At 41.7% G+C, this 20,494-nt stretch overlaps 20 pseudogenes; all 20 read left to right on the forward strand.

Annotated features, from left to right (window-relative positions):
- Positions 1 to 615: 615 nt before the first annotated feature.
- LOC137111072 (5S ribosomal RNA) lies at positions 616 to 734 on the forward strand (annotated as a pseudogene).
- Positions 735 to 1,591: 857 nt separating this feature from the next.
- Positions 1,592 to 1,710, forward strand: LOC137111073 (5S ribosomal RNA; annotated as a pseudogene).
- An 857-nt stretch (positions 1,711 to 2,567) lies between these two features.
- Positions 2,568 to 2,686, forward strand: LOC137110292 (5S ribosomal RNA; annotated as a pseudogene).
- An 868-nt stretch (positions 2,687 to 3,554) lies between these two features.
- On the forward strand, positions 3,555 to 3,673 carry LOC137110721 (5S ribosomal RNA; annotated as a pseudogene).
- An 868-nt stretch (positions 3,674 to 4,541) lies between these two features.
- LOC137110722 (5S ribosomal RNA) lies at positions 4,542 to 4,660 on the forward strand (annotated as a pseudogene).
- An 857-nt stretch (positions 4,661 to 5,517) lies between these two features.
- Positions 5,518 to 5,636, forward strand: LOC137111074 (5S ribosomal RNA; annotated as a pseudogene).
- An 857-nt stretch (positions 5,637 to 6,493) lies between these two features.
- LOC137110893 (5S ribosomal RNA) lies at positions 6,494 to 6,612 on the forward strand (annotated as a pseudogene).
- Positions 6,613 to 7,469: 857 nt separating this feature from the next.
- On the forward strand, positions 7,470 to 7,588 carry LOC137110199 (5S ribosomal RNA; annotated as a pseudogene).
- Positions 7,589 to 8,455: 867 nt separating this feature from the next.
- LOC137110629 (5S ribosomal RNA) lies at positions 8,456 to 8,574 on the forward strand (annotated as a pseudogene).
- An 868-nt stretch (positions 8,575 to 9,442) lies between these two features.
- On the forward strand, positions 9,443 to 9,561 carry LOC137110176 (5S ribosomal RNA; annotated as a pseudogene).
- An 857-nt stretch (positions 9,562 to 10,418) lies between these two features.
- LOC137110894 (5S ribosomal RNA) lies at positions 10,419 to 10,537 on the forward strand (annotated as a pseudogene).
- An 857-nt stretch (positions 10,538 to 11,394) lies between these two features.
- Positions 11,395 to 11,513, forward strand: LOC137110681 (5S ribosomal RNA; annotated as a pseudogene).
- Positions 11,514 to 12,381: 868 nt separating this feature from the next.
- Positions 12,382 to 12,500, forward strand: LOC137110342 (5S ribosomal RNA; annotated as a pseudogene).
- An 857-nt stretch (positions 12,501 to 13,357) lies between these two features.
- On the forward strand, positions 13,358 to 13,476 carry LOC137110293 (5S ribosomal RNA; annotated as a pseudogene).
- Positions 13,477 to 15,320: 1,844 nt separating this feature from the next.
- On the forward strand, positions 15,321 to 15,439 carry LOC137110471 (5S ribosomal RNA; annotated as a pseudogene).
- An 857-nt stretch (positions 15,440 to 16,296) lies between these two features.
- LOC137110838 (5S ribosomal RNA) lies at positions 16,297 to 16,415 on the forward strand (annotated as a pseudogene).
- Positions 16,416 to 17,272: 857 nt separating this feature from the next.
- LOC137111075 (5S ribosomal RNA) lies at positions 17,273 to 17,391 on the forward strand (annotated as a pseudogene).
- An 867-nt stretch (positions 17,392 to 18,258) lies between these two features.
- Positions 18,259 to 18,377, forward strand: LOC137110963 (5S ribosomal RNA; annotated as a pseudogene).
- An 868-nt stretch (positions 18,378 to 19,245) lies between these two features.
- Positions 19,246 to 19,364, forward strand: LOC137110472 (5S ribosomal RNA; annotated as a pseudogene).
- An 867-nt stretch (positions 19,365 to 20,231) lies between these two features.
- Positions 20,232 to 20,350, forward strand: LOC137110594 (5S ribosomal RNA; annotated as a pseudogene).
- Positions 20,351 to 20,494: the final 144 nt, after the last annotated feature.

Raw genomic sequence — 20,494 nt, forward strand, 5'->3', positions numbered from 1 at the left:
CTGATTGGTCCATCCTACACTTCCTGGAGTTTTAAAAGTACGGTTCCCAACAGCTAGCGAGGCTCTTTCTGGCATCAGCACCTGTTTGCTGTTCTTGGTTTCCAAACCTTATTTAGCATTTTTGAATTGTTAGGTTTTGTGCCGTGGTTTTGTTTATAAATTGTATATTTTGTAAATAGTATTAAATCTGTAGGGGTGAACTGCCATTTTCTTTGGACTGTTTTCACATTAGGGAGTTAGGGTTAGCGACTGTCTTTTGGTTTGTTTATTTCTATCAGGCTAGCTAGCACTCTCTGTGGGAAATGGCTTATTTTGTTTATTATGTTGGCCTTGGTTCGCCCTGAGTTGTAGTGTCATTTTTTGTTTGACACTTTCTTTCGTTTAAAATAAATATCATTCTGTTGGAACATCTCGATCCTGGATTTTGGTTTGGGGATCGGAGAGGGAACATGCTAATTTATCTTTGTATGTGGCACCCTGACCCCCTAGACAGGGGCGTAACAGACCAGTACAGTTATAGTACTTTGTACTTTGCCACATTTATCTTCTTCTTAGCAAGTGTCATGCATTCTGCTTCTCCAGCGTTTTTAAGAGCTGTTGATGATGTCAAATGCAGCTTACGGCCACACCGCTCTCTAAGCGCCCGATCTCGTCCGATCTCGGCAGCCAAATAGAGCCGGGCCTGGTTAGTACTTGGTAGGAAGACCGCCTGGGAATACCAGGTGCTGTAAGCTTTTTTGCTTGGGTTTACGGGCAGCACAAGCTGGTGTTACTGCCTATTTATTCGTAGAAATTGTTCTATATTTTCATCAAATTTTGTTCTTTCATTGCTGTTTTGCTACTTTATTGGTTTGCCAACCATCGTGCTTCATTACTAGTAGACCATGTTACGGTCCTGGCCATATGTGTTGTTTTTATTTTCTTGTTCTTATAGGTGCCCTGCCTGATTGGCCGGATTGGGGGGCAGTACAGGAAGCTGATTGGTCCATCCTACACTTCCTGGAGTTTTAAAAGTACGGTTCCCAACAGCTAGCGAGGCTCTTTCTGGCATCAGCACCTGTTTGCTGTTCTTGGTTTCCAAACCTTATTTAGCATTTTTGAATTGTTAGATTTTGTGCCGTGGTTTTGTTTATAAATTGTATATTTTGTAAATAGTATTAAATCTGTAGGGGTGAACTGCCATTTTCTTTGGACTGTTTTCACATTAGGGAGTTAGGGTTAGCGACTGTCTTTTGGTTTGTTTATTTCTATCAGGCTAGCTAGCACTCTCTGTGGGAAATGGCTTATTTTGTTTATTATGTTGGCCTTGGTTCGCCCTGAGTTGTAGTGTCATGTTTTGTTTGACACTTTCTTTCGTTTAAAATAAATATCATTCTGTTGGAACATCTCGATCCTGGATTTTGGTTTGGGGATCGGAGAGGGAACATGCTAATTTATCTTTGTATGTGGCACCCTGACCCCCTAGACAGGGGCGTAACAGACCAGTACAGTTATAGTACTTTGTACTTTGCCACATTTATCTTCTTCTTAGCAAGTGTCATGCATTCTGCTTCTCCAGCGTTTTTAAGAGCTGTTGATGATGTCAAATGCAGCTTACGGCCACACCGCTCTCTAAGCGCCCGATCTCGTCCGATCTCGGCAGCCAAATAGAGCCGGGCCTGGTTAGTACTTGGTAGGAAGACCGCCTGGGAATACCAGGTGCTGTAAGCTTTTTTGCTTGGGTTTACGGGCAGCACAAGCTGGTGTTACTGCCTATTTATTCATAGAAATTGTTCTATATTTTCATCAAATTTTGTTCTTTCATTGCTGTTTTGCTACTTTATTGGTTTGTCAACCATCGTGCTTCATTACTAATAGACCATGTTACGGTCCTGGCCATATGTGTTGTTTTTATTTTCTTGTTCTTATAGGTGCCCTGCCTGATTGGCCGGATTGGGGGGCAGTACCGGAAGCTGAGTGGTCCATCCTACACTTCCTGGAGTTTTAAAAGTACGGTTCCCAACAGCTAGCGAGGCTCTTTCTGGCATCAGCACCTGTTTGCTGTTCTTGGTTTCCAAACCTTATTTAGTATTTCTGAATAGTTAGGTTTTGTGCCGTGGTTTTGTTTATAAATTGTATATTTTGTAAATAGTATTAAATCTGTAGGGGTGGACTGCCATTTTCTTTGGACTGTTTTCACATTAGGGAGTTAGGGTTAGCGACTATCTTTTGGTTTGTTTATTTCTATCAGGCTAGCTAGCACTTTCTGTGGGAAATGGCTTATTTTGTTTATTATGTTGGCCTTGGTTCGCCCTGAGTTGTAGTGTCATGTTTTGTTTGACACTTTCTTTCGTTTAAAATAAATATCATTCTGTTGGAACATCTCGATTCTGGATTTTGGTTTGGGGATCGGAGAGGGAACATGCTAATTTATCTTTGTATGTTGCACCCTGACCCCCTAGACAGGGGCGTAACAGACCAGTACAGTTATAGTACTTTGTACTTTGCCACATTTATCTTCTTCTTAGCAAGTGTCATGCATTCTGCTTCTCCAGCGTTTTTAAGAGCTGTTGATGATGTCAAATGCAGCTTACGGCCACACCGCTCTCTGAGCGCCCGATCTCGTCCGATCTCGGCAGCCAAATAGGGCCGGACCTGGTTAGTACTTGGTAGGAAGACCGCCTGGGAATACCAGGTGCTGTAAGCTTTTTTGCTTGGGTTTACGGGCAGCACAAGCTGGTGTTACTGCCTATTTATTCATAAAAATTGTTCTATATTTTCATCAAATTTTGTTCTTTCATTGCTGTTTTGCTACTTTATTGGTTTGTCAACCATCGTGCTTCATTACTAGTAGACCATGTTACGGTCCTGGCCATATGTGTTGTTTTTATTTTCTTGTTCTTATAGGTGCCCTGCCTGATTGGCTGGATTGGGGGGCAGTACAGGAAGCTGATTGGTCCATCCTACACTTCCTGGAGTTTTAAAAGTATGGTTCCCAACAGCTAGCGAGGCTCTTTCTGGCATCAGCACCTGTTTGCTGTTCTTGGTTTCCAAACCTTATTTAGCATTTTTGAATTGTTAGGTTTTGTGCCGTGGTTTTGTTTATAAATTGTATATTTTGTAAATAGTATTAAATCTGTAGGGGTGGACTGCCATTTTTCTTTTGATTGTTTTCTCTTGTTTTCACATTAGGGAGTTAGGGTTAGCGACTGTCTTTTGGTTTGTTTCTTTCTATCAGGCTAGCTAGCACTTTCTGTGGGAAATGGCTTATTTTGTTTATTATGTTGGCCTTGGTTCGCCCTGAGTTGTAGTGTCATGTTTTGTTTGACACTTTCTTTCGTTTAAAATAAATATCATTCTGTTGGAACATCTCAATCCTGGATTTTGGTTTGGGGATCGGAGAGGGAACATGCAAATTTATCTTTGTATGTTTCACCCTGACCCCCTAGACAGGGGCGTAACAGACCAGTACAGTTATAGTACTTTGTACTTTGCCACATTTATCTTCTTCTTAGCAAGTGTCATGCCTTCTGCTTCTGTAGCGTTTTTAAGAGCTGTTGATGATGTCAAATGCATGTTACGGCCACACCGCTCTCTAAGCGTCCGATCTCGTCCGATCTCGGCAGCCAAATAGAGCCGGGCCTGGTTAGTACTTGGTAGGAAGACCGCCTGGGAATACCAGGTGCTGTAAGCTTTTTTGCTTGGGTTTACGGGCAGCACAAGCTGGTGTTACTGCCTATTTATTCGTAGAAATTGTTCTATATTTTCATCAAATTTTGTTCTTTCATTGCTGTTTTGCTACTTTATTGGTTTGCCAACCATCGTGCTTCATTACTAGTAGACCATGTTACGGTCCTGGCCATATGTGTTGTTTTTATTTTCTTGTTCTTATAGGTGCCCTGCCTGATTGGCCGGATTGGGGGGCAGTACAGGAAGCTGATTGGTCCATCCTACACTTCCTGGAGTTTTAAAAGTACGGTTCCCAACAGCTAGCGAGGCTCTTTCTGGCATCAGCACCTGTTTGCTGTTCTTGGTTTCCAAACCTTATTTAGCATTTTTGAATTGTTAGGTTTTGTGCCGTGGTTTTGTTTATAAATTGTATATTTTGTAAATAGTATTAAATCTGTAGGGGTGGACTGCCATTTTTCTTTTGATTGTTTTCTCTTGTTTTCACATTAGGGAGTTAGGGTTAGCGACTGTCTTTTGGTTTGTTTCTTTCTATCAGGCTAGCTAGCACTTTCTGTGGGAAATGGCTTATTTTGTTTATTATGTTGGCCTTGGTTCGCCCTGAGTTGTAGTGTCATGTTTTGTTTGACACTTTCTTTCGTTTAAAATAAATATCATTCTGTTGGAACATCTCAATCCTGGATTTTGGTTTGGGGATCGGAGAGGGAACATGCAAATTTATCTTTGTATGTTTCACCCTGACCCCCTAGACAGGGGCGTAACAGACCAGTACAGTTATAGTACTTTGTACTTTGCCACATTTATCTTCTTCTTAGCAAGTGTCATGCCTTCTGCTTCTGTAGCGTTTTTAAGAGCTGTTGATGATGTCAAATGCATGTTACGGCCACACCGCTCTCTAAGCGTCCGATCTCGTCCGATCTCGGCAGCCAAATAGAGCCGGGCCTGGTTAGTACTTGGTAGGAAGACCGCCTGGGAATACCAGGTGCTGTAAGCTTTTTTGCTTGGGTTTACGGGCAGCACAAGCTGGTGTTACTGCCTATTTATTCGTAGAAATTGTTCTATATTTTCATCAAATTTTGTTCTTTCATTGCTGTTTTGCTACTTTATTGGTTTGCCAACCATCGTGCTTCATTACTAGTAGACCATGTTACGGTCCTGGCCATATGTGTTGTTTTTATTTTCTTGTTCTTATAGGTGCCCTGCCTGATTGGCCGGATTGGGGGGCAGTACAGGAAGCTGATTGGTCCATCCTACACTTCCTGGAGTTTTAAAAGTACGGTTCCCAACAGCTAGCGAGGCTCTTTCTGGCATCAGCACCTGTTTGCTGTTCTTGGTTTCCAAACCTTATTTAGCATTTTTGAATTGTTAGGTTTTGTGCCGTGGTTTTGTTTATAAATTGTATATTTTGTAAATAGTATTAAATCTGTAGGGGTGAACTGCCATTTTCTTTGGACTGTTTTCACAATAGGGAGTTAGAGTTAGCGACTGTCTTTTGGTTTGTTTATTTCTATCAGGCTAGCTAGCACTCTCTGTGGGAAATGGCTTATTTTGTTTATTATGTTGGCCTTGGTTCGCCCTGAGTTGTAGTGTCATGTTTTGTTTGACACTTTCTTTCGTTTAAAATAAATATCATTCTGTTGGAACATCTCAATCCTGGATTTTGGTTTGGGGATCGGAGAGGGAACATGCTAATTTATCTTTGTATGTGGCACCCTGACCCCCTAGACAGGGGCGTAACAGACCAGTACAGTTATAGTACTTTGTACTTTGCCACATTTATCTTCTTCTTAGCAAGTGTCATGCATTCTGCTTCTCCAGCGTTTTTAAGAGCTGTTGATGATGTCAAATGCAGCTTACGGCCACACCGCTCTCTAAGCGCCCGATCTCGTCCGATCTCGGCAGCCAAATAGAGCCGGGCCTGGTTAGTACTTGGTAGGAAGACCGCCTGGGAATACCAGGTGCTGTAAGCTTTTTTGCTTGGGTTTACGGGCAGCACAAGCTGGTGTTACTGCCTATTTATTCGTAGAAATTGTTCTATATTTTCATCAAATTTTGTTCTTTCATTGCTGTTTTGCTACTTTATTGGTTTGCCAACCATCGTGCTTCATTACTAGTAGACCATGTTACGGTCCTGGCCATATGTGTTGTTTTTATTTTCTTGTTCTTATAGGTGCCCTGCCTGATTGGCCGGATTGGGGGGCAGTACAGGAAGCTGATTGGTCCATCCTACACTTCCTGGAGTTTTAAAAGTACGGTTCCCAACAGCTAGCGAGGCTCTTTCTGGCATCAGCACCTGTTTGCTGTTCTTGGTTTCCAAACCTTATTTAGCATTTTTGAATTGTTAGGTTTTGTGCCGTGGTTTTGTTTATAAATTGTATATTTTGTAAATAGTATTAAATCTGTAGGGGTGAACTGCCATTTTCTTTGGACTGTTTTCACATTAGGGAGTTAGGGTTAGCGACTGTCTTTTGGTTTGTTTATTTCTCTCAGGCTAGCTAGCACTTTCTGTGGGAAATGGCTTATTTTGTTTATTATGTTGGCCTTGGTTCGCCCTGAGTTGTAGTGTCATGTTTTGTTTGACACTTTCTTTCGTTTAAAATAAATATCATTCTGTTGGAACATCTCGATCCTGGATTTTGGTTTGGGGATCGGAGAGGGAACATGCTAATTTATCTTTGTATGTTGCACCCTGACCCCCTAGACAGAGGCGTAACAGACCAGTACAGTTATAGTACTTTGTACTTTGCCACATTTATCTTCTTCTTAGCAAGGGTCATGCATTCTGCTTCTCCAGCGTTTTTGAGAGCTGTTGATGATGTCAAATGCAGCTTACGGCCACACTGCTCTCTAAGCGCCCGATCCCGTCCGATCTCGGCAGCCAAATAGGGCCGGGCCTTGTTAGTACTTGGTAGGAAGACCGCCTGGGAATACCACGTGCTGTAAGCTTCTTTGCTTGGGTTTACGGGCAGCACAAGCTGGTGTTACTGCCTATTTATTCATAGAAATTGTTCTATATTTTCATCAAATTTTGTTCTTTCATTGCTGTTTTGCTACTTTATTGGTTTGCCAACCATCGTGCTTCATTACTAGTAGACCATGTTACGGTCCTGGCCATATGTGTTGTTTTTATTTTCTTGTTCTTATAGGTGCCCTGCCTGATTGGCCGGATTGGGGGGCAGTACAGGAAGCTGATTGGTCCATCCTACACTTCCTGGAGTTTTAAAAGTACGGTTCCCAACAGCTAGCGAGGCTCTTTCTGGCATCAGCACCTGTTTGCTGTTCTTGGTTTCCAAACCTTATTTAGCATTTTTGAATTGTTAGGTTTTGTGCCGTGGTTTTGTTTATAAATTGTATATTTTGTAAATAGTATTAAATCTCTAGGGGTGAACTGCCATTTTCTTTGGACTGTTTTCACATTAGGGAGTTAGGGTCAGCGACTGTCTTTTGGTTTGTTTATTTCTATCAGGCTAGCTAGCACTTTCTGTGGGAAATGGCTTATTTTGTTTATTATGTTGGCCTTGGTTCGCCCTGAGTTGTAGTGTCATGTTTTGTTTGACACTTTCTTTCGTTTAAAATAAATATCATTCTGTTGGAACATCTCGATCCTGGATTTTGGTTTGGGGATCGGAGAGGGAACATGCTAATTTATCTTTGTATGTTGCACCCTGACCCCCTAGAAAGGGGCGTAAGAGACCAGTACAGTTATAGTACTTTGTACTTTGCCACATTTATCTTCTTCTTAGCAAGTGTCATGCATTCTGCTTCTCCAGCGTTTTTAAGAGCTGTTGATGATATCAAATGCAGCTTACGGCCACACCGCTCTCTAAGCGCCCGATCTTGTCCGATCTCGGCAGCCAAATAGAGCCGGGCCTGGTTAGTACTTGGTAGGAAGACCGCCTGGGAATACCAGGTGCTGTAAGCTTTTTTGCTTGGGTTTACGGGCAGCACAAGCTGGTGTTACTGCCTATTTATTCATAGAAATTGTTCTATATTTTCATCAAATTTTGTTCTTTCATTGCTGTTTTGCTACTTTATTGGTTTGCCAACCATCGTGCTTCATTACTAGTAGACCATGTTACGGTCCTGGCCATATGTGTTGTTTTTATTTTCTTGTTCTTATAGGTGCCCTGCCTGATTGGCTGGATTGGGGGGCAGTACAGGAAGCTGATTGGTCCATCCTACACTTCCTGGAGTTTTAAAAGTACGGTTCCCAACAGCTAGCGAGGCTCTTTCTGGCAGCAGCACCTGTTTGCTGTTCTTGGTTTCCAAATCTTATTTAGCATTTTTGAATTGTTAGGTTTTGTGCCGTGGTTTTGTTTATAAATTGTATATTTTGTAAATAGTATTAAATCTGTAGGAGTGGACTGCCATTTTCTTTTGATTGTTTTCTCTTGTTTTCACATTAGGGAGTTAGGGTTAGCGACTGTCTTTTGGTTTGTTTATTTCTATCAGGCTAGCTAGCACTTTCTGTGGGAAATGGCTTATTTTGTTTATTATGTTGGCCTTGGTTCGCCCTGAGTTGTAGTGTCATGTTTTGTTTGACACTTTCTTTCGTTTAAAATAAATATCATTCTGTTGGAACATCTCAATCCTGGATTTTGGTTTGAGGATCGGAGAGGGAACATGCAAATTTATCTTTGTATGTTTCACCCTGACCCCCTAGACAGGGGCGTAACAGACCAGTACAGTTATAATACTTTGTACTTTGCCACATTTATCTTCTTCTTAGCAAGTGTCATGCATTCTGCTTCTCTAGCGTTTTTAAGAGCTGTTGATAATGTCAAATGCATGTTACGGCCACACCGCTCTCTAACCGCCCGATCTCGTCCGATCTCGGCAGCCAAATAGAGCCGGGCCTGGTTAGTACTTGGTAGGAAGACCGCCTGGGAATACCAGGTGCTGTAAGCTTTTTTGCTTGGGTTTACGGGCAGCACAAGCTGGTGTTACTGCCTATTTATTCATAGAAATTGTTCTATATTTTCATCAAATTTTGTTCTTTCATTGCTGTTTTGCTACTTTATTGGTTTGTCAACCATCGTGCTTCATTACTAGTAGACCATGTTACGGTCATGGCCATATGTGTTGTTTTTATTTTCTTGTTCTTATAGGTGCCCTGCCTGATTGGCCGGATTTGGGGGAAGTACAGGAAGCTGATTGGTCCATCCTACACTTCCTGGAGTTTTAAAAGTACGGTTCCCAACAGCTAGCGAGGCTCTTTCTGGCAGCAGCACCTGTTTGCTGTTCTTAGTTTCCAAATCTTATTTAGCATTTTTGAATTGTTAGGTTTTGTGCCGTGGTTTTGTTTATAAATTGTATATTTTGTAAATAGTATTAAATCTGTAGAGGTGGACTGCCATTTTTCTTTTGATTGTTTTCTCTTGTTTTCACATTAGGGAGTTAGGGTTAGCGACTATCTTTTGGTTTGTTTATTTCTATCAGGCTAGCTAGCACTTTCTGTGGGAAATGGCTTATTTTGTTTATTATGTTGGCCTTGGTTCGCCCTGAGTTGTAGTGTCATGTTTTGTTTGACACTTTCTTTCGTTTAAAATAAATATCATTCTGTTGGAACATCTCGATTCTGGATTTTGGTTTGGGGATCGGAGAGGGAACATGCTAATTTATCTTTGTATGTTGCACCCTGACCCCCTAGACAGGGGCGTAACAGACCAGTACAGTTATAGTACTTTGTACTTTGCCACATTTATCTTCTTCTTAGCAAGTGTCATGCATTCTGCTTCTCCAGCGTTTTTAAGAGCTGTTGATGATGTCAAATGCAGCTTACGGCCACACCGCTCTCTGAGCGCCCGATCTCGTCCGATCTCGGCAGCCAAATAGGGCCGGGCCTGGTTAGTACTTGGTAGGAAGACCGCCTGGGAATACCAGGTGCTGTAAGCTTTTTTGCTTGGGTTTACGGGCAGCACAAGCTGGTGTTACTGCCTATTTATTCATAGAAATTGTTCTATATTTTCATCAAATTTTGTTCTTTCATTGCTGTTTTGCTACTTTATTGGTTTGTCAACCATCGTGCTTCATTACTAGTAGACCATGTTACGGTCCTGGCCATATGTGTTGTTTTTATTTTCTTGTTCTTATAGGTGCCCTGCCTGATTGGCCGGATTGGGGGGCAGTACAGGAAGCTGATTGGTCCATCCTACACTTCCTGGAGTTTTAAAAGTACGGTTCCCAACAGCTAGCGAGGCTCTTTCTGGCATCAGCACCTGTTTGCTGTTCTTGGTTTCCAAACCTTATTTAGCATTTTTGAATTGTTAGGTTTTGTGCCGTGGTTTTGTTTATAAATTGTATATTTTGTAAATAGTATTAAATCTGTAGGGGTGAACTGCCATTTTCTTTGGACTGTTTTCACATTAGGGAGTTAGGGTTAGCGACTGTCTTTTGGTTTGTTTCTTTCTATCAGGCTAGCTAGCACTTTCTGTGGGAAATGGCTTATTTTGTTTATTATGTTGGCCTTGGTTCGCCCTGAGTTGTAGTGTCATGTTTTGTTTGACACTTTCTTTCGTTTAAAATAAATATCATTCTGTTGGAACATCTCGATCCTGGATTTTGGTTTGGGGATCGGAGAGGGAACATGCTAATTTATCTTTGTATGTGGCACCCTGACCCCCTAGACAGGGGCGTAACAGACCAGTACAGTTATAGTACTTTGTACTTTGCCACATTTATCTTCTTCTTAGCAAGTGTCATGCATTCTGCTTCTCCAGCGTTTTTAAGAGCTGTTGATGATGTCAAATGCAGCTTACGGCCACACTGCTCTCTAAGCGCCCGATCCCGTCCGATCTCGGCAGCCAAATAGGGCCGGGCCTTGTTAGTACTTGGTAGGAAGACCGCCTGGGAATACCACGTGCTGTAAGCTTCTTTGCTTGGGTTTACGGGCAGCACAAGCTGGTGTTACTGCCTATTTATTCATAGAAATTGTTCTATATTTTCATTAAATTTTGTTCTTTCATTGCTGTTTTGCTACTTGATTGGTTTGTCAACCATCGTGCTTCATTACTAATAGACCATGTTACGGTCCTGGCCATATGTGTTGTTTTTATTTTCTTGTTCTTATAGGTGCCCTGCCTGATTGGCCGGATTGGGGGGCAGTACAGGAAGCTGATTGGTCCATCCTACACTTCCTGGAGTTTTAAAAGTACGGTTCCCAACAGCTAGCGAGGCTCTTTCTGGCATCAGCACCTGTTTGCTGTTCTTGGTTTCCAAACCTTATTTAGCATTTTTGAATTGTTAGGTTTTGTGCCGTGGTTTTGTTTATAAATTGTATATTTTGTAAATAGTATTAAATCTGTAGGGGTGAACTGCCATTTTCTTTGGACTGTTTTCACATTAGGGAGTTAGGGTTAGCGACTGTCTTTTGGTTTGTTTATTTCTATCAGGCTAGCTAGCACTTTCTGTGGGAAATGGCTTATTTTGTTTATTATGTTGGCCTTGGTTCGCCCTGAGTTGTAGTGTCATGTTTTGTTTGACACTTTCTTTCGTTTAAAATAAATATCATTCTGTTGGAACATCTCGATCCTGGATTTTGGTTTGGGGATCGGAGAGGGAACATGCTAATTTATCTTTGTATGTTGCACCCTGACCCCCTAGACAGGGGCGTAACAGACCAGTACAGTTATAGTACTTTGTACTTTGCCACATTTATCTTCTTCTTAGCAAGTGTCATGCATTCTGCTTCTCCAGCGTTTTTGAGAGCTGTTGATGATGTCAAATGCAGCTTATGGCCACACTGCTCTCTAAGCGCCCGATCCCGTCCGATCTCGGCAGCCAAATAGGGCCGGGCCTTGTTAGTACTTGGTAGGAAGACCGCCTGGGAATACCAGGTGCTGTAAGCTTCTTTGCTTGGGTTTACGGGCAGCACAAGCTGGTGTTACTGCCTATTTATTCATAGAAATTGTTCTATATTTTCATCAAATTTTGTTCTTTCATTGCTGTTTTGCTACTTTATTGGTTTGCCAACCATCGTGCTTCATTACTAGTAGACCATGTTACGGTCCTGGCCATATGTGTTGTTTTTATTTTCTTGTTCTTATAGGTGCCCTGCCTGATTGGCTGGATTGGGGGGCAGTACAGGAAGCTGATTGGTCCATCCTACACTTCCTGGAGTTTTAAAAGTACGGTTCCCAACAGCTAGCGAGGCTCTTTCTGGCATCAGCACCTGTTTGCTGTTCTTGGTTTCCAAACCTTATTTAGCATTTTTGAATTGTTAGGTTTTGTGCCGTGGTTTTGTTTATAAATTGTATATTTTGTAAATAGTATTAAATCTGTAGGGGTGGACTGCCATTTTTCTTTTGATTGTTTTCTCTTGTTTTCACATTAGGGAGTTAGGGTTAGCGACTGTCTTTTGGTTTGTTTCTTTCTATCAGGCTAGCTAGCACTTTCTGTGGGAAATGGCTTATTTTGTTTATTATGTTGGCCTTGGTTCGCCCTGAGTTGTAGTGTCATGTTTTGTTTGACACTTTCTTTCGTTTAAAATAAATATCATTCTGTTGGAACATCTCAATCCTGGATTTTGGTTTGGGGATCGGAGAGGGAACATGCAAATTTATCTTTGTATGTTTCACCCTGACCCCCTAGACAGGGGCGTAACAGACCAGTACAGTTATAGTACTTTGTACTTTGCCACATTTATCTTCTTCTTAGCAAGTGTCATGCATTCTGCTTCTCTAGCGTTTTTAAGAGCTGTTGATGATGTCAAATGCATGTTACGGCCACACCGCTCTCTAAGCGCCCGATCTCGTCCGATCTCGGCAGCCAAATAGAGCCGGGCCTGGTTAGTACTTGGTAGGAAGACCGCCTGGGAATACCAGGTGCTGTAAGCTTTTTTGCTTGGGTTTACGGGCAGCTCAAGCTGGTGTTACTGCCTATTTATTCATAGAAATTGTTCTATATTTTCATCAAATTTTGTTCTTTCATTGCTGTTTTGCTACTTTATTGGTTTGTCAACCATCGTGCTTCATTACTAGTAGACCATGTTACGGTCATGGCCATATGTGTTGTTTTTATTTTCTTGTTCTTATAGGTGCCCTGCCTGATTGGCCGGATTTGGGGGAAGTACAGGAAGCTGATTGGTCCATCCTACACTTCCTGGAGTTTTACAAGTACGGTTCCCAACAGCTAGCGAGGCTCTTTCTGGCAGCAGCACCTGTTTGCTGTTCTTAGTTTCCAAATCTTATTTAGCATTTTTGAATTGTTAGGTTTTGTGCCGTGGTTTTGTTTATAAATTGTATATTTTGTAAATAGTATTAAATCTGTAGGGGTGGACTGCCATTTTCTTTGGACTGTTTTCACATTAGGGAGTTAGGGTTAGCGACTATCTTTTGGTTTGTTTATTTCTATCAGGCTAGCTAGCACTTTCTGTGGGAAATGGCTTATTTTGTTTATTATGTTGGCCTTGGTTCGCCCTGAGTTGTAGTGTCATGTTTTGTTTGACACTTTCTTTCGTTTAAAATAAATATCATTCTGTTGGAACATCTCGATTCTGGATTTTGGTTTGGGGATCGGAGAGGGAACATGCTAATTTATCTTTGTATGTTGCACCCTGACCCCCTAGACAGGGGCGTAACAGACCAGTACAGTTATAGTACTTTGTACTTTGCCACATTTATCTTCTTCTTAGCAAGTGTCATGCATTCTGCTTCTCCAGCGTTTTTAAGAGCTGTTGATGATGTCAAATGCAGCTTACGGCCACACCGCTCTCTGAGCGCCCGATCTCGTCCGATCTCGGCAGCCAAATAGGGCCGGACCTGGTTAGTACTTGGTAGGAAGACCGCCTGGGAATACCAGGTGCTGTAAGCTTTTTTGCTTGGGTTTACGGGCAGCACAAGCTGGTGTTACTGCCTATTTATTCATAAAAATTGTTCTATATTTTCATCAAATTTTGTTCTTTCATTGCTGTTTTGCTACTTTATTGGTTTGTCAACCATCGTGCTTCATTACTAGTAGACCATGTTACGGTCCTGGCCATATGTGTTGTTTTTATTTTCTTGTTCTTATAGGTGCCCTGCCTGATTGGCTGGATTGGGGGGCAGTACAGGAAGCTGATTGGTCCATCCTACACTTCCTGGAGTTTTAAAAGTATGGTTCCCAACAGCTAGCGAGGCTCTTTCTGGCATCAGCACCTGTTTGCTGTTCTTGGTTTCCAAACCTTATTTAGCATTTTTGAATTGTTAGGTTTTGTGCCGTGGTTTTGTTTATAAATTGTATATTTTGTAAATAGTATTAAATCTGTAGGGGTGGACTGCCATTTTTCTTTTGATTGTTTTCTCTTGTTTTCACATTAGGGAGTTAGGGTTAGCGACTGTCTTTTGGTTTGTTTCTTTCTATCAGGCTAGCTAGCACTTTCTGTGGGAAATGGCTTATTTTGTTTATTATGTTGGCCTTGGTTCGCCCTGAGTTGTAGTGTCATGTTTTGTTTGACACTTTCTTTCGTTTAAAATAAATATCATTCTGTTGGAACATCTCAATCCTGGATTTTGGTTTGGGGATCGGAGAGGGAACATGCAAATTTATCTTTGTATGTTTCACCCTGACCCCCTAGACAGGGGCGTAACAGACCAGTACAGTTATAGTACTTTGTACTTTGCCACATTTATCTTCTTCTTAGCAAGTGTCATGCATTCTGCTTCTCTAGCATTTTTAAGAGCTGTTGATGATGTCAAATGCATGTTACGGCCACACCGCTCTCTAAGCGCCCGATCTCGTCAGCCAAATAGGGCCGGGCCTTGTTAGTACTTGGTAGGAAGACCGCCTGGGAATACCAGGTGCTGTAAGCTTTTTTGCTTGGGTTTACGGGCAGCTCAAGCTGGTGTTACTGCCTATTTATTCATAGAAATTGTTCTATATTTTCATCAAATTTTGTTCTTTCATTGCTGTTTTGCTACTTTATTGGTTTGTCAACCATCGTGCTTCATTACTAGTAGACCATGTTACGGTCCTGGCCATATGTGTTGTTTTTATTTTCTTGTTCTTATAGGTGCCCTGCCTGATTGGCCGGATTTGGGGGAAGTACAGGAAGCTGATTGGTCCATCCTACACTTCCTGGAGTTTTAAAAGTACGGTTCCCAACAGCTAGCGAGGCTCTTTCTGGCAGCAGCACCTGTTTGCTGTTCTTGGTTTCCAAATCTTATTTAGCATTTTTGAATTGTTAGGTTTTGTGCCGTGGTTTTGTTTATAAATTGTATATTTTGTAAATAGTATTAAATCTGTAGGGGTGGACTGCCATTTTCTTTTGATTGTTTTCTCTTGTTTTCACATTAGGGAGTTAGGGTTAGCGACTATCTTTTGGTTTGTTTATTTCTATCAGGCTAGCTAGCACTTTCTGTGGGAAATGGCTTATTTTGTTTATTATGTTGGCCTTGGTTCGCCCTGAGTTGTAGTGTCATGTTTTGTTTGACACTTTCTTTCGTTTAAAATAAATATCATTCTGTTGGAACATCTCAATCCTGGATTTTGGTTTGAGGATCGGAGAGGGAACATGCAAATTTATCTTTGTATGTTTCACCCTGACCCCCTATACAGGGGCGTAACAGACCAGTACAGTTATAGTACTTTGTACTTTGCCACATTTATCTTCTTCTTAGCAAGTGTCATGCATTCTGCTTCTCTAGCGTTTTTAAGAGCTGTTGATGATGTCAAATGCATGTTACGGCCACACCGCTCTCTAAGCGCCCGATCTCGTCCGATCTCGGCAGCCAAATAGGGCCGGGCCTGGTTAGTACTTGGTAGGAAGACCGCCTGGGAATACCAGGTGCTGTAAGCTTTTTTGCTTGGGTTTACGGGCAGCTCAAGCTGGTGTTACTGCCTATTTATTCATAGAAATTGTTCTATATTTTCATCAAATTTTGTTCTTTCATTGCTGTTTTGCTACTTTATTGGTTTGTCAACCATCGTGCTTCATTACTAGTAGACCATGTTACGGTCCTGGCCATATGTGTTGTTTTTATTTTCTTGTTCTTATAGGTGCCCTGCCTGATTGGCTGGATTGGGGGGCAGTACAGGAAGCTGATTGGTCCATCCTACACTTCCTGGAGTTTTAAAAGTATGGTTCCCAACAGCTAGCGAGGCTCTTTCTGGCATCAGCACCTGTTTGCTGTTCTTGGTTTCCAAACCTTATTTAGCATTTTTGAATTGTTAGGTTTTGTGCCGTGGTTTTGTTTATAAATTGTATATTTTGTAAATAGTATTAAATCTGTAGGGGTGAACTGCCATTTTCTTTGGACTGTTTTCACATTAGGGAGTTAGGGTTAGCGACTGTCTTTTGGTTTGTTTCTTTCTATCAGGCTAGCTAGCACTTTCTGTGGGAAATGGCTTATTTTGTTTATTATGTTGGCCTTGGTTCGCCCTGAGTTGTAGTGTCATGTTTTGTTTGACACTTTCTTTCGTTTAAAATAAATATCATTCTGTTGGAACATCTCAATCCTGGATTTTGGTTTGGGGATCGGAGAGGGAACATGCAAATTTATCTTTGTATGTTTCACCCTGACCCCCTAGACAGGGGCGTAACAGACCAGTACAGTTATAGTACTTTGTACTTTGCCACATTTATCTTCTTCTTAGCAAGTGTCATGCATTCTGCTTCTCTAGCGTTTTTAAGAGCTGTTGATGATGTCAAATGCATGTTACGGCCACACCGCTCTCTAACCGCCTGATCTCGTCCGATCTCGGCAGCCAAATAGGGCCGGGCCTGGTTAGTACTTGGTAGGAAGACCGCCTGGGAATACCAGGTGCTGTAAGCTTTTTTGCTTGGGTTTACGGGCAGCTCAAGCTGGTGTTACTGCCTATTTATTCATAGAAATTGTTCTATATTTTCATCAAATTTTGTTCTTTCATTGCTGTTTTGCTACTTTATTGGTTTGCCAACCATCGTGCTTCATTACTAGTAGACCATGTTACGGTCCTGGCCATATGTGTTGTTTTTATTTTCTTGTTCTTATAGGTGCCCTGCCTGATTGGCTGGATTGGGGGGCAGTACAGGAAGCTGATTGGTCCATCCTACACTTCCTGGAGTTTTAAAAGTATGGTTCTCAACAGCTAGCGAGGCTCTTTCTGGCATCAGCACCTGTTTGCTGTTCTTGGTTTCCAAACCTTATTTAGCATTTTTGAATTGTTAGGTTTTGTGCCGTGGTTTTGTTTATAAATTGTATATTTTGTAAATAGTATTAAATCTGTAGGGGTGAACTACCATTTTCTTTGGACTGTTTTCACATTAGGGAGTTAGGGTTAGCGACTGTCTTTTGGTTTGTTTATTTCTATCAGGCTAGCTAGCACTTTCTGTGGGAAATGGCTTATTTTGTTTATTATGTTGGCCTTGGTTCGCCCTGAGTTGTAGTGTCATGTTTTGTTTGACACTTTCTTTCGTTTAAAATAAATATCATTCTGTTGGAACATCTCGATCCTGGATTTTGGTTTGGGGATCGGAGAGGGAACATGCTAATTTATCTTTGTATGTTGCACCCTGACCCCCTAGACAGGGGCGTAACAGACCAGTACAGTTATAGTACTTTGTACTTTGCCACATTTATCTTCTTCTTAGCAAGTGTCATGCATTCTGCTTCTCCAGCGTTTTTAAGAGCTGTTGATGATGTCAAATGCAGCTTACGGCCACACCGCTCTCTAAGCGCCCGATCTCGTCCGATCTCGGCAGCCAAATAGAGCCGGGCCTGGTTAGTACTTGGTAGGAAGACCGCCTGGGAATACCAGGTGCTGTAAGCTTCTTTGCTTGGGTTTACGGGCAGCACAAGCTGGTGTTACTGCCTATTTATTCATAGAAATTGTTCTATATTTTCATCAAATTTTGTTCTTTCATTGCTGTTTTGCTACTTTATTGGTTTGCCAACCATCGTGCTTCATTACTAGTAGACCATGTTACGGTCCTGGCCATATGTGTTGTTTTTATTTTCTTGTTCTTATAGGTGCCCTGCCTGATTGGCCGGATTGGGGGGCAGTACCGGAAGCTGAGTGGTCCATCCTACACTTCCTGGAGTTTTAAAAGTACGGTTCCCAACAGCTAGCGAGGCTCTTTCTGGCATCAGCACCTGTTTGCTGTTCTTGGTTTCCAAACCTTATTTAGTATTTCTGAATAGTTAGGTTTTGTGCCGTGGTTTTGTTTATAAATTGTATATTTTGTAAATAGTATTAAATCTGTAGGGGTGGACTGCCATTTTCTTTTGATTGTTTTCTCTTGTTTTCACATTAGGGAGTTAGGGTTAGCGACTGTCTTTTGGTTTGTTTATTTCTATCAGGCTAGCTAGCACTTTCTGTGGGAAATGGCTTATTTTGTTTATTATGTTGGCCTTGGTTCGCCCTGAGTTGTAGTGTCATGTTTTGTTTGACACTTTCTTTCGTTTAAAATAAATATCATTCTGTTGGAACATCTCGATCCTGGATTTTGGTTTGGGGATCGGAGAGGGAACATGCTAATTTATCTTTGTATGTTGCACCCTGACCCCCTAGACAGAGGCGTAACAGACCAGTACAGTTATAGTACTTTGTACTTTGCCACATTTATCTTCTTCTTAGCAAGGGTCATGCATTCTGCTTCTCCAGCGTTTTTGAGAGCTGTTGATGATGTCAAATGCAGCTTACGGCCACACTGCTCTCTAAGCGCCGGATCCCGTCCGATCTCGGCAGCCAAATAGGGCCGGGCCTTGTTAGTACTTGGTAGGAAGACCGCCTGGGAATACCACGTGCTGTAAGCTTCTTTGCTTGGGTTTACGGGCAGCACAAGCTGGTGTTACTGCCTATTTATTCATAGAAATTGTTCTATATTTTCATCAAATTTTGTTCTTTCATTGCTGTTTTGCTACATGATTGGTTTGTCAACCATCGTGCTTCATTACTAATAGACCATGTTACGGTCCTGGCCATATGTGTTGTTTTTATTTTCTTGTTCTTATAGGTGCCCTGCCTGATTGGCCGGATTGGGGGGCAGTACAGGAAGCTGATTGGTCCATCCTACACTTCCTGGAGTTTTAAAAGTACGGTTCCCAACAGCTAGCGAGGCTCTTTCTGGCATCAGCACCTGTTTGCTGTTCTTGGTTTCCAAACCTTATTTAGCATTTTTGAATTGTTAGGTTTTGTGCCGTGGTTTTGTTTATAAATTGTATATTTTGTAAATAGTATTAAATCTGTAGGGGTGGACTGCCATTTTTCTTTTGATTGTTTTCTCTTTTTTTCACATTAGGGAGTTAGGGTTAGCGACTGTCTTTTGGTTTGTTTCTTTCTATCAGGCTAGCTAGCACTTTCTGTGGGAAATGGCTTATTTTGTTTATTATGTTGGCCTTGGTTCGCCCTGAGTTGTAGTGTCATGTTTTGTTTGACACTTTCTTTCGTTTAAAATAAATATCATTCTGTTGGAACATCTCAATCCTGGATTTTGGTTTGGGGATCGGAGAGGGAACATGCAAATTTATCTTTGTATGTTTCACCCTGACCCCCTAGACAGGGGCGTAACAGACCAGTACAGTTATAGTACTTTGTACTTTGCCACATTTATCTTCTTCTTAGCAAGTGTCATGCATTCTGCTTCTCTAGCGTTTTTAAGAGCTGTTGATGATGTCAAATGCATGTTACGGCCACACCGCTCTCTAAGCGCCCGATCTCGTCCGATCTCGGCAGCCAAATAGGGCCGGGCCTGGTTAGTACTTGGTAGGAAGACCGCCTGGGAATACCAGGTGCTGTAAGCTTTTTTGCTTGGGTTTACGGGCAGCTCAAGCTGGTGTTACTGCCTATTTATTCATAGAAATTGTTCTATATTTTCATCAAATTTTGTTCTTTCATTGCTGTTTTGCTACTTTATTGGTTTGTCAACCATCGTGCTTCATTACTAGTAGACCATGTTACGGTCCTGGCCATATGTGTTGTTTTTATTTTCTTGTTCTTATAGGTGCCCTGCCTGATTGGCCGGATTTGGGGGAAGTACAGGAAGCTGATTGGTCCATCCTACACTTCCTGGAGTTTTAAAAGTACGGTTCCCAACAGCTAGCGAGGCTCTTTCTGGCAGCAGCACCTGTTTGCTGTTCTTGGTTTCCAAATCTTATTTAGCATTTTTGAATTGTTAGGTTTTGTGCCGTGGTTTTGTTTATAAATTGTATATTTTGTAAATAGTATTAAATCTGTAGGGGTGGACTGCCATTTTCTTTTGATTGTTTTCTCTTGTTTTCACATTAGGGAGTTAGGGTTAGCGACTATCTTTTGGTTTGTTTATTTCTATCAGGCTAGCTAGCACTTTCTGTGGGAAATGGCTTATTTTGTTTATTATGTTGGCCTTGGTTCGCCCTGAGTTGTAGTGTCATGTTTTGTTTGACACTTTCTTTCGTTTAAAATAAATATCATTCTGTTGGAACATCTCAATCCTGGATTTTGGTTTGAGGATCGGAGAGGGAACATGCAAATTTATCTTTGTATGTTTCACCCTGACCCCCTATACAGGGGCGTAACAGACCAGTACAGTTATAGTACTTTGTACTTTGCCACATTTATCTTCTTCTTAGCAAGTGTCATGCATTCTGCTTCTCTAGCGTTTTTAAGAGCTGTTGATGATGTCAAATGCATGTTACGGCCACACCGCTCTCCAAGCGCCCGATCTCGTCCGATCTCGGCAGCCAAATAGGGCCGGGCCTGGTTAGTACTTGGTAGGAAGACCGCCTGGGAATACCAGGTGCTGTAAGCTTTTTTGCTTGGGTTTACGGGCAGCTCAAGCTGGTGTTACTGCCTATTTATTCATAGAAATTGTTCTATATTTTCATCAAATTTTGTTCTTTCATTGCTGTTTTGCTACTTTATTGGTTTGTCAACCATCGTGCTTCATTACTAG

This window comes from Channa argus, unplaced genomic scaffold (assembly GCF_033026475.1).
Source record: "Channa argus isolate prfri unplaced genomic scaffold, Channa argus male v1.0 Contig009, whole genome shotgun sequence".
NCBI classification, from domain to species: Eukaryota; Metazoa; Chordata; class Actinopteri; order Anabantiformes; family Channidae; genus Channa; species Channa argus.